This window comes from Ursus arctos, unplaced genomic scaffold (assembly GCF_023065955.2).
Source record: "Ursus arctos isolate Adak ecotype North America unplaced genomic scaffold, UrsArc2.0 scaffold_18, whole genome shotgun sequence".
NCBI lineage: Eukaryota > Metazoa > Chordata > Mammalia > Carnivora > Ursidae > Ursus > Ursus arctos.
The window spans coordinates 42876870-42893242 of NW_026622852.1; positions in this window are offsets into that span (position 1 = coordinate 42876870).

The window sequence follows — 16373 nt, forward strand, 5'->3', positions numbered from 1 at the left end:
GGCATTTTGAGACCACGATTCTCTGGAAACTAAGGGTGCTCATTGTTAGTAGTCAGTACATTGCTTCTCAGACTTTTCAGTAGACAGAGCTAAAATATGTATCTCTTTAAGAGAAAATATTTTCCTATTTAGGCAATTTGCTTCACATCCTGATTTTCCATTTTTATCTCACCTGCTGAAAAAAAATCTGATTCCTAAGTACTTATTTGCTTTATCTAACTCTAATGGGTAATACCAATTTCATACTATCAATATAACTGTTGAAGCAAATTATGATTTTTTTTGCAGTCCATTTTGTCCTTTGTATGTATTACCACATTATCGTATTTTTTTAAAAAGACTTTTATTTTTAAGTGAACTCCACACCTGACAGGGGGTCAAACCCACAACCCCCCAGACCAATGGTTGCTCACTCCAGTATCTGCACCAGGGAGGCACCCCCACATATTTTATAATCAACTAAAATAAGTCTTCCATGTGTAGCTAAGTCACCAACTTAATACACAGTTTGATCTATTTTTATGGACAGTCATTTTTACTTCTGATTTATTTTTTAATTATGTAAAATATTTAAATGGCTCCAAAGTCATATCTACAAAATGAGATCTATTTAGACAAAGCAGACTTTATTGTAACCTCTCCCTGTCCCCTCCCTCTTCCTTATAGATAACTGCCTTAATATGTTCATTATTTACTTATTCCTCTATTTTTATATGTTTGCATATGTGGATCTTAGATAAGACATAACATATACTATACATGCTATTCTCCACCTTATCAAGCTTTATTTAAAAAATAAATAATCCTTCCTTTGAAATATTTAACTTTCCTATACCTGCCCCAATTATTTAATTAAAAGCAGAGGTTTATATGGAGCAAGTTTCCTTAACAAAAGGCATATTTATATTCTATAACCAATAAGAAAAGGACTTGAAAAGTTAACAAAGTTCTTCCAAAGGCTAACATCTATAATTATCAGGATTCGTAGCAGAGTTTCTTTCCTCTTTGGAGCTGAGCAGATCTGGATGAAGAAAGTGTAGGTTTTACAAATGGAAATGGCCTTGTGTGTATACAGACTTGGGTCTGTGGACATTAAAAGCTGTTTGACATGCACCAATCTTTTACTGGTAAGAATCTGGGAATAGCGATTTCTTTCCTGCTACTTTGATCTCCTCCCAAATCCCGTGGTGGTATATTATGGCTGCAGAGAACTGTAAATGTTAGCAAGCAGCAATTTGAAAGCCCTAAAAAAATGTAGTTGCAAAGGCAATTCAAACATCAGGTATCCCTCTCATCATCTGGACTCTGGTTTTAGAGCTATTGAGGGAATTCTGTCAAATCTCAAACTGCATTGGATTGCTGATCTGGTATGAATACTCAAGTTACTCTGAATAGATGCATTTTCAATGCATGAAAGCAGCTGTTACTTTCTTCTGCCCTTTCCTTAAGAAAAAACCATGCACACACACACACATACACACACACGTATGAGTGTACACACACATATACTTATTTCACTGAAAAGGCATTTCTTCCTGAGGGTAAACGCGGTGGTCTTGCATAAGGGGTTGAAATCTATCCCAGTCTATATGTACGTTTGATCCCTGATGTTCTCTCATGAATCTTTTCATAACCATTTGCAGTTTGGAAATTGTGTTCACTGTCTTTGGGAAGGCTGATGACAGAGAAGAGAGGCATTTTACACCTCCTGCTACAATGATTGTGAGGAGACTTAAGGGTAATAAGAAGGGCAACAATACAAATTGAAAATCCCATGTTCTCTTTCTCTTCCCCATGAACAGTGGCAGAGAACATAAATACAGAGTTTATTTTTTAGTGGTATAAATGTTATTTTACTAGTATTGTTCATACTTAAACGCAAACACATTGCATGTTTGGTATCTAACTCTGTTGATGTAGTTTATTGGGGTTTCCCATCTTTCACCATCTTGAATTGTCAAAAAAAAGTCTGTTTTTGTAGAAAAACAGAAGCTACTTGCCTCAGGGAGACTGAAAGATGGGAAAGAGGGTGGTGGGGAGGATACACTTTTCCTTAAAGGTCTTTGTCACTAACACCTAAGGACCTTTTTGACCTCAAAACATTTTAGTTTCAGTCACCATCCTTCTGAGGTAGAAAAAAAAGGAACTGATGTCAAACCAATTGGTTGTCTCTATATATTTTAACCAAGTCAGTAGTAACTCCAGAAGAAAATGAGCTGCTGCTTACTGTGTCCTTTGGGAAAAACACCTTTTAGAGTCTCATCTCCCATACTCTATTCCTACCACATCCCTGTCTGCCCTCTCCAAACCCCGTTACTTCTCCAGAATTAACAGAGACATGTTCAGGAGAGACCACTGAACCAGGAGCTTGAGAAAATTCTTGCTCAACTAACAACGCTCTGTGTGACCTCAGGCCAGCACTTCTCTCTGCACCTCAGGGCCTCCCACCATAAAATGAGAGCCTTGGAATAATGATCTCCATGGCTTCTTTCAACTCTGACATTTGGGGGATCTACAAAAAATGTTCCAAGATATTAAAAGAGTTCCATTTAAACACCTGGCCACTTTAGAAGGGCTTTGCATATATATTGTATTTCACTTGCTAAATCGCCAAATAAACCTGACGCGAATGATCCCCAAGAGGACACAAGACCAAATTGCAAATGTCTGTTTGTGATGATGGAGGTCTTGTAATCTGAGCATTGATCCTAGAAAGCCATTGGGTGCTTCTCAGAGTAACGTAAGATTATGAAGTGATGTATTAACCACAAGAAATCCCTTCCCATTTACATTTCATTTTCCTCTGTGGTATTTAACTTATTTTTTTTATTATGTGCAGCCATCATAAATATTTATATTGCAATGTATGATTGGTCAATAAAGAAAAATCAATACTGGGTTTTTGCTGCCCAGGAAAGAGATTGTGCTTTACCTGATTCTAACCAAGGATCAAAAAACAAAACAAAAACAAAACAGAAAAAACAAAACAGCACAGGTGGATAACTTCCTAGAAATGGAAAAAGGGAAACATATTGTTTATTTTATATTTTTATAGTTTACATTTGTACACACTTGTGTTGATAAATAAAAGCTTTTGGTTTAAACTGCTGCTTTGTTAGTAAACCCTAATTCAGTCTAACTGCCTTCCTACAGTACCTATGAACTATAGAAAATTATGAACTTTAAGGAACACAGAACAGTCACCATCACAGTTACATCATCATGATTATGGTTATATCTGCCATTAACTATAAAGAAAATGAACTTGGAAATAAGAAAAAAAAGTTTGTTGCTTCCATAAACATTTGCCAAGTACCTACTTCATACCAGGTAATTTTTTTTTTTTAAGATTTTATTTATTTATTTGACAGGGAGAGAGACAGCCAGCGAGAGAGGGAACACAGCAGGGGGATTGGGAGAGGAAGAAGCAGGCTTCTCGCGGAAGGGCCCAACGCGAGGCTCAATCCCAGGACTCCGGGATCACGCCCTGAGCCAAAGGCAGACGCTTAACGACTGAGCCACCCAGGTGCCCCACACCAGGTAATATTTTGATGCCTGTGTCCCAGCTGAAAGGTTCATGCTCTTACCTTATAATAGAGGAGATATACAAACAGAAGATAAATCCTGCATAGACAATTAAAACAAGCTTTTGCTATGGAGAATTGCTGTCTGTTTAGATTGATCAGAGAAGTTTTTGAGAAAGAACTTCATAAGCTACAATGAGATTATCAAGAAAATTACTATAATCCAATTGAGGAAGTGAACCACACAAACAAGTAATTTTTCTAAAGATCTCATTCATGTATTTGAGAGAGAGTGTGGAAGTGAGCGAGCACAAGCAGGGGGAGCAAGCAGAGGGAGGGGGAGAAGCAGACTCCCCACTGATCAAGGAGCAGAGCTGGATGGGGCTTGATCTCAGGACTCTAAGATCATGACCTGAGCCAAAGGCAGCCACTGAACCAACTGAGCCAACCAGGAGCCCGCAAACAAGTAATTTTAATATAAGTCAAGAAGTGTCCAGTGCTCCAAAAATCCCTGCTATATTCAGTGGGTGGTTTGTAGACTGGCAGCACCAGCCTCACCTGGGAGCTTGAGCAACACAGCAACACACAGGTTCTACCCCAGACCTACTGCATTCTAACACACTTTGCAGGTGATTCATATGCACATGAACACTGGAACAACACTATTCTAAAAAAAGGAAATTTAGAAGGAAGAGAAATCACATCCAGCTGCATATAGAAGGATTCTTGGAGGAATCATGAAGACAACCTAAAAAGATGGACAGGATACAGGTCAGGCTTTGTTTACCTTTTTTTTTCCCCCTCAACATTCTTCAGAGGGGTCCACAGCTACAATAAAGGCTACCAGGCTAGAAGTTAAAATCAGAAATGAAAGAAGAGGGGCGCCTGGGTAGCGCAGTCGTTAAAGCGTCTGCCTTCGGCTCAGGGCGTGATCCTGGCGCTATGGGATCAAGCCCCACGTCAGGCTCTTCTGCTGTGAGCCTGCTTCTTCCTCTCCCACTCCCCCTGCTTGTGTTCCCTCTCTCTCTGGCTGTCTCTATCTCTGTCAAATAAATAAAAAAAAAAAAAAAAAAAAAAAAAAAAAGAAATGAAAGAAGAGCCATTACAATGGAATGGCTTAGGAATAAAAAAGGATCATAAGGGACCATTATAGACAATTGTACAAGAACAAATGGAATAACCTAGAACAAATGGATAACTTCCTAGAAATGCACAACCTACGAAGATTGAATCAAGAAGAAATAGAAAGCTTGAATAGACCAATAACAAATATGAAAATTGAAGTAATAATAAAAAATGTCCCAACAAAGAAAAGCCCAGGACCAGATGGCTTCACAGCTGAATTATATCAAACATTCAAAGAAGAAATAATACAAATTCTTCTTAAATTCTTCTAAAAAGTAGAAGCAAAGGGAATACTTCCAAAATTATTTTATTGCCCTGGTATCAAAGCCAGACAAAGACACGACAAGAAAAGAAAACTGCAGGACAATATCTCTGCTAAACATAGATATAAAAATCCTCAATAAAATACCAGAAAACCATATTTAACAATACATCAAAAAGATTATATGCCATGAGAATGTGGTATTTATCCCTGAGATGCAAGTATGATTTAACATACTAAAATCAATTAATGTGATGCATCACATTAACAAAATGAAAGATAAAAACCACATGATAATCTTAATAGATGCAGGAAAAGCATCTGATAAAGTTCAACATCAATTCATGATAAAAAAAACTCTCAATAAAATAGACACAAAAGGAAATTTCCTCAACACAATAAATGCCATTTATAAAAAAACCTTAATGTCATAATCAATGGAGAAAAACTGGAACTTTTTTCTCTAAGATCCAATACAAGGCAAGAATGCCAATACTCACCACTTCTATTCAACATAGTATAGAAAATATTAGCTAGAGCAATCAGACAAGAAAAAGAAATAAAAGGCATCCAAATCAGAAAGGAGTAAGTAAAACTGTCTCTGTTTGCAGATGACATAATCCTATTTCTCGAAACCCTTAAAGACTCCACACACAAAAAGATCCCGTAAAAACTAATAAATAAAGTTGCTGACTATAAAATCAACAAAGCTTCAGTTGTGTTTCTTTACACCAACAACAATCTATCCAAAACAAGAAAAAAATCAAGAGACAATTCCATTAACGATAGCACCAAAATTAACAATATACTTTGGAATAAATTTAACTAAGGGGTAAAAGATGTATACACTGAAAACTATAAACACCGAGGAAAGAAATTAAAGAGGACACAATTAAATGGAAAGACATCCCATGATTATGAATCAAAAGAATCAATATTGTTAAAATGTCCATACCACTCAAAGATATATACAGATTCAATGTAATCTCTACCAAAATTTCAATGGCTTTTTTCGAAGAAATAGATAAAAACAATTCTCAAATTCATAAGGAAACACAAAAGACACCAAATAGCCAAATTAATCTTGGGAAAGAAGAACAGAGTTGGAGGCATCACATTTCCTGATTTCAAATTATATTACAAAGTTATAGTAATCAAAACAGTATGGTACTGGCATAGAAACAGAAACACAGACCAATGGAACAAAATCAAGAGTTCAGAAATAAACCTATTTCTATACAGTTAACTAATTTTCAACAAGGGTGCCAAGATATACAATGAGAAAAGGACAGTCTTTTCAATAAAGAGTGTTGGGAGAAGTGGATATCCACATGCAAAAGAATGAAAGTGGACCCTTATCTTACATCATTTAACCAAAAAATCAACTCAAAATGGATTAAAGACTTCAAGGTAAGACCTGAAACCAGAAAATTCTTAGAAGAAAACAGGGGGTAAAACCTTCTTTTTTTTTTTTTTTTTTAAGATTTATTTATTAGACAGAGAGAGACAGCCAGCGAGAGAGGGAACACAAGCAGGGGGAGTGGGAGAGGAAGAAGCAGGCTCCTAGTGGAGGAGCCTGATGTGGGGCTCGATCCCAGAACGTCAGGATCACGCCCTGAGCCGAAGGCAGATGCTTAAGGACTGCGTCACCCAGGCGTCCCTGGGGGTGAAACCTTCTTGATATTGGCCATATGGTTTTGGATATGCACCAAAACCTAAAGAAAAAAAAGCAGAAATAAATAAGCGGGACTATATCAAACTAAAAAATTTTTACACAGAAAAAGAAGGAATCAATAAAATGAAAAGGTAGCTATGATTTGGAGAAAATATTTCAAATCATGTATCTGATAAAGGGTTAATATCTAAAATATGTAAGGAATGCATACAACTTAATAGCAAAAACAAAAACAAAATAACAAAATAAAAACACAACTAAAAAAATGGGCAAGGGATCTGAACTGACATTTTCCCAAAGAATACATACAAATGGCCAATAGGTATATGAGAAGATGCTCACATCAGTAATCACCAGGGAAATACAAATTAAGACCACAGTGAGATATCACTGCACACCTATTAGTCTATTATCAAAAAGACAAAAAATAATGAACGTTGGTAAGGATGTGGAGAAAAGGGAACCCTTGAACACTGTTGGTGGAAATGTAAATTGGTAAAACCATTTTAGAAAAAAAAAGTATCGCATTTCCACAAAAAATTAAATATAGAACTATCATATGATCCCACAATCCCACTTCTGGGTATATAGCCAAAGGAAATAAATCGCTACAGTCACTACATCAAAGACATATTTGTACTCTCATGTTCATTACAGCATTATTCACAATAGCCAAGATATGGAAACAACCTGAGTGTCCTCTGACAGATGAATGGATAAAGAAAATTTAAGGCTAGCTAGCTAGAAAAGAATATTATGCAGTCTTTAAAAAGAAGAAAATCTTGCATTTGTGACAATACGGATGAATGTGGAGGGTATTATGCTAACTGAAATCAGCCAGACACAGAAAATGTTGCATGATCTCACTCACATGCAGAATCTTAATAAGCTGAATACATAGAAGCAGAGAGTAGAAGAGTGGTCACTGAGAGCAAAGAGGGTGGGGAAATAGGGAGACGTTGGTCAAAGGGTACAAAGCTGCAGTCATGTAAGATGAATAAGTCAAAAGATTTGATACACAGCATGATGACTACAGTTAACACTGTACTGAATACTAGAGATTTGCTATGAGAGTATATTTTAGGCACTCTCTCCACGGCAGTGGGGGGAGGAGGTAATACTTATGTAAGGAGATGATACATTAATTAGTCTGACTGTAGTAATCATCTCACCATGAATATTAAATCATAATATTGTATACCTTAAATATATACAATTTTTACTTGTCAATTTCCTCAAAAGGAAAGTATATACTGGCAGTGTTTGGTATTTCAAGATGAAAATACAGACCCCAGATATAAAAGTTCTGTTGTGTAACAATAGTTCGGTGATTTCTTCAACTCTGACAGGCCCTTTTCTGTATTGAGAAATGTTCCGTGAACTTTGTTTCATTAGACGAAAGCCCTACTGTGACATGCTTTGTTAGATCCTGCACTATGTGTCCTCCTCTGTGTAAAGTTCTATAAACTTGGCTAAATAAAATTGACACTTTATTGAGAACAAGAAGAGAGGACTTATGTGTCTCACAAATGCATTTAGATATTTTGGAAATATCACAAATTAAAATGTGTGGTTTATGTGTGGCAGCATCTGGATGTGTGACCCTGGAAGGACTCTGTCTAAATGGATCATTTTTCATGTTCCACCTTATGTCAAATCAGAATTTCAGTGGATACATTTGCATGTGCATGCCTGCACTGTGGTATAAAAGAAAGAGCATAGGATTGAAAATCAGATGGATTTGATTCAAACCATTTTACTTCTATAAGCCTTGGAGTTCTGATCCATAAAACTGGCTTAAGAAAAACTATCTAATAAGGTTGTTGGAATAATTAAATGAGGTAAATAAAAGTCACCTAGTTCTATGCCTGGCACAGTGCATGTGCTCAACAACACTAACAACCTTCTGTTCCATAGAAACAATGCATTATCTATACCTCCTCTTCTATGAAAAAAAAAAATCCAGACATATATATTAGTTCTATAAACTAGGGGACACTGCTTGGAATCATCTCACCACAGATCATGAGAAAATAGTAAGAGTTCCTGATACTCACATTATTACCACTGAAGTATCAGATTTTGTTTGGGCAAATGTATGGTATAAATAATAAATACATGAAAATAATATATACTGAACAAATCAAAAATCTCTTGGGCTTTCCTTGTCATTGTGGCACAATTCTGCTTGGAGAAGGAACAGGAGAAATAATGCTCTGTCAGTTCCTAGGTTAATTACTAGTCATCATGTTGGCTGTTTTATGAGAAAAACATGTATTGTAATTGTCACATGTTCAGATCTAAGTTTGCTAATGATCCTTAAAGAAGATCTTCGTTAATTATCTAATTTGTCTGGTAAATTAGGTTGATTTAAGACCCCAATATGCCTGCCACATTCTCCCTATAGTTTAAAATTTTCAGAACTTACTTGAAAATATTATGGGTTTAAGTTTTCCATTATGGAGGTTATAATTCTTTATCAGATTCTACCCCATCTCCACCCCAATTCCTAAATTACATTTGATGAAGCACCAAGAAGACAGGACTTTGGAGAGGGCACTAGGGGCTAAGCTAATTGAATATTGCTATCAAAACAAAGGAATCCTGAATCTTGAAGGCATTAAAATGTGATGCAGAGAAAGTGACAATAGCATAGCCAAAATGAGAAAAAAAAGGAAAAGGAATGGAAGGTATACTAGAGACAGGACAAACTTAAACACACTGCTCCGGCTCATTTGCCCTTGTCCAGCCAGTGCGGTCTTACACCTCAAGGAGTGAAGGTCTTTATGAAAGGAGATAAAGATAAACGATGAACAGGCGCTCAACTGATAAAAGTACTGGTTAAAAGGGAGGGAATTGTGGAGTTTTCTTGGTAGTGTAGATTTTTAAAAGACATTCTAGACTTTTACTTTCTTTTTTCTTCCCTCCCAGCCCTCACCCAACCCCACCCCCACCCCAGCATATCAAGACAATAGCATCTTGAAGTGGTTTCTTTCTTGGCATTTTATTATGGGAAAGGGAGAAAAATTCTTGGTATTTTAGCCTTCCATGAGATATGACAGCAATGCATAACCCATTCCACCCCCATCGCCCCACCTGCTCACTGAAATATTTAAAGCATATGCTCATCCTAAACCTGTCCTCTCCCAAACTGAAATAGAATAAAGTCGAGGGGAGAAAAGCAAAAAGAGCAGGAGCCCTGAGTTGGAATCTGGGGTCTGGCTCACCACAAAACAGTGGTATGGGCTGTTTAGTGCTTCTAGGCTCCAGGATCCTTATCTGCTAAAAACAAAACAAAACAAAAAACAAAAAGCAGGGGTAAAAGAGTTTGAACTGCCTTGTAATAGTGCTAGCTGACTAGCACTATTAGTTACAAATAGTTGACTGCTGTCTGGATTTCGCTGGGGGGAGGACTTTCAGCAAAACAGGTTTTGTAACACCCTCATAGTTAAAAGCCTACCCTTTGGAGTATTCTAAGACTGGAGTTTTTGTTTTTTTAAATTCAATTTATTAACATATAGTGTACCATTAGTTTCAGAGATAAGAGTTCAGTGATTCATCAGTTGCATAAAACACTCAGTGCTCATTACATCATGTGCCCTCCTTAAAGCCCATCACCCAATTACACCATCCCCCCCTCCCCTCCCCTCCAGCAACCCTGTTTGTTTCCTATAATTAGAATCTCTTATAATTGTCTCCCTCTCTGATTTCATCTTCTTTTATTTTTCCCTCCTTTCCCCTATGATCCTCTGTTTTAAGTTCCACATATGAATGAAATATAATTGTCCTTCTCTGATTGACTTATTTTGCTTAACATAACCTCCTCTAGTTCCACCCACATCATTGCAAATGGCAAGATTCTACTTTTTGATGGCTGAGTAGTATTCCAGTGTGTGTGTGTGTGTGTGTGTGTGTGTGTGTGTGTGCGCGCGCGCGCGTGTGTATGCCACATCTCTTTTATCCATTCATCTGTCGATGGACATCTGGGCTCTTTCCATAGTTTGGCTATCGTGGACACTGCTGCTATAAACATTGGGGTGCATGTGCCCCTTTGGATCACTATGTTTGTATCCTTTGGGTAAATACCTAGTAATGCAATTGCTGGGTTATAGGGTAGCTTTATTTTTAACTTCTTAAGGAACCTCCATACTGTTTTCCAGAGTGGCTGTACCAGCTTGCATTCCCACCATCAGTGGAAGAGGGTTCCCCTTTCTCCGCATCCTCACCAACATTTGTTGTTTCCTGACAATTTTAGCCATTCTGACTGGGGTGAGGATTAGATACTGAGGTATCTAATCATGGTTTTGATTTGTATTTCCCTGATGCCAAGTGATGTTGAACATTTTTTCATGTGTCTGTTGGCTATCTGTATGTCTTCTTTGGAGAAATGCCTGTTCATGTCTTCTGCCCTTTCTTGACCTGATTTTTAATTCTGGATCCGTATCCTGGACAAATTAAATAATCTTTCAATTGCCTTACCTATGAGACATAGAAATATTATCTTTCCCAATGTTATTTGTGTGTGTAAAAATTAAATGAGATAAACACAATGACCAACACAGAGTAGGTGTGGTAAGACCGAGGCTTTTACAGAACTCTTTGCCCCTGCCTTAGAACACTAGTTCGAGCATGTGGGGTCTGGTATACAGAATCCTTTTTAAACCATGAAAAAATAAGTGATATCACTGAGTAACAGAACCAGACCTGGAACTGTCAATTATCAGCCTTCTTGATAAATCAGTTGATAAATACCTGTGTTGTTTTAATTACTATTAGTCAGGATTTGCTTATTTCCAATTGGCATCCTGGATGGTACAAAATAGTGCCTAATTGTGGACAGCTCATGGCACAGACTCAAGTATGGGCTTTTAAAATTATGTGTTCGGAATGGTAGCTATAATTTAGGTGCTCTGATAAGGCTTTTTTCTGCCTTTCTCCAACCTGACATGAGCTCCTTGGGGACATTAATAAACTTCTGTCACCCAGTGTCCAACACTGTATATGACACTTTGTAGAACTTTTGGTCCCACTGACAAGAATCAACTTCACCTCCACTGTGTGATTTTATCATGAAGTCTGATGGAAAGGGGGGGTATGTAAATTTGGGTTTGAATCCCAGTCTCACTGAGGCGTTCTTGCCGTGTCACCTTGGGTAAGTTGCTGGGCCCCTCTAAGCCTTGGTTTCCTCATCTGTAAAATGGTGGCAATACCTCCTATGTCTCAGGGTTATAGTGATTCAAATATATAAAGGAAGGAAAAGACACTACAAATGCAATAAACTTTTTAAGTGTACCCACTCCTATTTTAGTTATTACCCTGAATTTGGCCATTTGAACAAACTAGAAATATGAGGGTCCTCTTCCAAATTTGTCTTAAATTGGCTGAGCAGTAGTCATCACTGTACATTCTCTAGCTTGTTTGGAGGCTTTGCTCCAAAACATCTGGCTGTTTTATGACTTTGATCCCAATTTAAAATTCCACAATACCTCACACAATTAATTTTCCTTTATCCAGAAAATGTTTTGAATCAGACCAGATAAGAAAAGCAAGAGCCTGGAATATAATCCTTTCAACTGTCTTTTGATCTCTCTTTTGTTTCTACTAAGAGTTCAATGCACAAGTCACTTCTTCACCACTAAAACAAGGAGGTTGTACCAAAAAAGCTAGTGATTCCTTTATTTCATAGTGGCAGAAACATTTTAGCAAGTAAGTTGGGCTTAGTTTCCCATTCTGACACATATTAGCTATGGTACCCTGGGCAGATAACTGGCTGAACTGCTGTCTTCTCATGAATAAAATAACATGAAAAATATAGGCTTGACATGGGAACAAAATGAGATCATGCATGTGAAAGAAAGGTCCTAGTAAACAAAGAAGTTCTGCACGGTAACATCCATATTAAAATCACATGATTTGTGAATCATTTCAGTGGCCTGTGTCTTTTTTTTTTTTTTTTTTTGGTTACAAAAAGCAACTGGAACAATGGTTTGCAATTCACTGTGGGTGCTTCCCCTTATTTTTCCAAGGAAATTTATTTTAAGAACTCTTGCTTGTGTAATGGAATCAACTGATCCAGAAATGGCCTGCAAAATAGCACTCGGATATGAGCCACTTTCTTTTAATTCCTTTTCTATCCATTATCTATCAATTCCCGTGTTGAGGCAAACCATGAGCCGCGGAGATAAACTAAAGGTAGAAAAATACATAGAGGAAGCCACGACGTGTGACAAAAAGCATGGTGTATTTATTTCCTAGAGCTGCTGAAAGAAATTATCACAAACATCGTGGCTTAAACCAACAGAAATTTATTTTCTGCAGATCTGGAGGCCAGAAGTCTGAAATCAATGTGTTGACAGTATTGGATCCTTCTGGAGACTCTGAGGAGGAATCCATTCCATGCTTTTCTCCTAGTTTCTAGTGGCTGCCAGCAATCCTTGGCATTCCTTGTCTTATACATGTCACTCCAATGTCTATCTTCATCTTCACATCACTTTCTCTTCTGTGTGTCTGTGTCTTCTTTCTGCCATTGAATTTAGGACCCACTGGTAATCCAGGATGATCTCATCTCAAGATCTTGATCTTAATTAATTATAACTGCAACGACTCTCTCCAAATAAGGCCACATTCATAGGTTCCATGTGGACTTACCTTTTGGGTCCCATTCAACCCACTACAATAGGCTAAGAGTTATACTAATGTGGAATGGAATCCCAATTCATATACTAACAATTCAATTTGTATTCTTTGGGCCTTCACATCTTCACTCGTAAAATGGGGCCATGATAAGATCTGTAAAAGATTGCTGTGATCTTAAAACAGATCATAAACGGAGTGCCTATCATGCAGTAGGCACTCACTATATTTACTTTTTTAAAGTAAATTCTGGCTTTGGCACATTTAATATTCATGAAAATGAAGGCCAACCAAAGGAAGAAATACTCAGATTTAGTAGAAACCACTCATGACTAGGTCTCAGAAGTTCTTTTCCAAATTTTGCTACTAATTTATTCTACTAACTAATTAAATTGCTACTAATTAATATCTTTGAACAGTTCTCCTGCCCCACTCAGTGGTACGGATCTTACTCTCCCCATTTTTACATTGCATGGGTTGAACTAGATAACCTTTGATTTCTCCCCCTTTCTCATATTCCGGAGTTTTGAAAGTATAACATTCAATAAGACTGTCTTGTAACTGGGTGAAAAACACCCCCCAAACCCCTAAAAGTCGAACAAGAAAGAAAATGTATAGCCATTGTTTTGACTTAACATAGTTGTGAAGATTTGTGTTGGCTGAAATATAACTTTGTGGGGGTGACTGGGTGGCTCAGTTAAGCATCTGACTCTTGGTTTTGGCTCGGGTCATGATCTCAGGGCCATGGGATTGAGCCCACGAATGGGCTCTGTGCTCAGTGGGGAGTCCATTTGAGATTCTCTCTCTCTCCCTCTCCCTCTGCCCCTCCTCCAGCTTGCACTCTAAATAAATAAATAAACAAACAAATAAATAAAATATATTTTTTAAAGAAATATAACTTTGGGGACAAGTCTTATCCTTTCAGACTTTCAACTTAGATCCCACACCCCCAACCACCAATGTTCCGTCACTGCTCTTCCAGGACCTGGCACACTGCCTTTGAAAAATGTTTCCGCTGCCTTCTTGGGCAGATATAGGCTCCCCAGGAATGCTGAGATTATCTGGACAGCCACAAAACTGTCCATGCAACCAGAACTAGCTATATCATTCATGGGGCTCCTTGTGAAAAAAGGTGGGACAAAAGTGCCATTAAAGGTACTAAAATATCATAGCTTCCTTTCTTCCCCACTCTCTCTCCCAAGCTGTCATGATGTTTTATGTTTGCTATTTAATGCTGCACTTCCTCTGTTAGGAGGATACTCTCCGTGTATAGACCTTCCCGGGTGACCGAGGCCCCACCCCATGAATTTTTGCATTCACCTGTCTGCTGGTGGGAGTACCCTGACTGATGTGGCATGCCCTGGCCTAGAGCTGAGATTCAATCTTCCCTTCTCAGGACTGCCTTCTCCAAACTTCTGGGGCAGGTAACTACCAAAGGATTGCAACCTTCATACTAGGACATAGTTGGTACCTGGCTCAGGGGTGGGTGAAAGGCTTGCCTTAACCACTGACTCACCTGCAGAATGCACTGAGGTGCTGCCACCCTGGAGGGAAGAGAATGCTGTTGCCCTTCCCAGAGACACCAGAGATCACATGTCTCCTATTACCAAACACTCTGTCCCGTACTCATGTCCCCACAGGAGGCGGAAGGCAACAGTACAACATGAGCCTTACCCTGGCCCAAACTACCTCATTATCATTCTGGACAAAGGACACAAAAGGCTCATACTCTGACCAAGGGTGAGGGAACACTCTCACAGATGGATAATGAAATGGAAATAGGACATAGAGAGTAACTTATAGTTGCTCCAAGAAGGGGCTTCATTCAGAATCCACTGGTCAAGTACAACCTGATGATACATTCCTCAGCCACGTCTCTGAGCCCTCAGCCTTTCTCCATATGCAGGAACCAGTCCCTGGTGCTGACCCCACCCCCACAGGCTATGGTTTTCCCAGCACTTCCTATCAAAGTCAAGTCTAAGAAACCTGTCCCCCAGAAATGTGGGAGCTTCCTCCTCTCATTTCTAAAGCTTTCTTGCCCCAGGCCTCATCTTCTGCAACAGGACTGGGAAGTTCCCCAGATGACTGGCAATGGGGAGTATATATTCTCTTCAGGGAAAACCTCACACTCACCCACAAGGGGGTATTGTGGCTCCTTGATGTAGACAATCTCCATTGTTTGGTACTTTTCTCTGTGTTGGTAAATAATACCAAGTGAGTTCTTTCTACTGCTGAGCTCTGTCCAGTCCTCTCTCTCTCTCTTTTTTAACAAGCTTTCCACTAGACTGAGATGATGACCATCAGATCTACACATCCCCTACTTACAATTCTTTTGTATCTACTTTCCTTCTCCTGTATGCGGCTGCTCATAATTCCACAAGAGCACTCCATAATTTAGGAAAAATATTTTTTTCCAGGGAAGCAATTTTCTGAAGTCTTATTTTATTAAAAAATAAGTGTGTGCATATGTGTGTGTACACGTGTATATATGTATCATTAAAGACAGCACTTATCAACTTATCTAAATTAAGAAATTTATTTTTGGTGTTGTTCAACTCAGATCTAAGTAAGTAGGAGTGAGTTTTGGAGTTTTGTTTTATTTACATTATACCTAAAAAGCATGATAAAGTGATTTTCTCAAAATAAAAGAGTCCATTTCATGCACTATAAAGATATCGATTGTGGACTTCTTACATACTAGATGCTATTCCATATGTGTGTTATGGTGTTACTTGCAGCCAGGCACTGTACTGAACTAAGCAGGCAAGGAAGATTCTGGTTTTCCTGGAGTCTCTAGTATAGATGAAAACACACAACAGAGATGTAAACACATGAACAAGAACATATAATGATAAATGTTAGGAAAACCAAAGGCAGCATAGTAAAAAAGTAATCAGGCTGGTGGTCTTTAGATTGAGCAGTTAAAGAAGTATCTCTGAAGTCAAGACATCTGACTCAGAAGAAGGAGACAGCCATGCAAAGATCTGGGATCGAAGCTTTTAGGCCAAGGAAAGAGTTAGGGGAATGCCCTGACATGGCGATGATCTGCTCTTGAGGAACAGCATGAATGTCCATATGATGAGAGCAGAGTGAGCCAGAGAGAGGTATAAGCCATGCTCTGAGTGGAGGACAGAGGCCAAATCATATCAGGCAT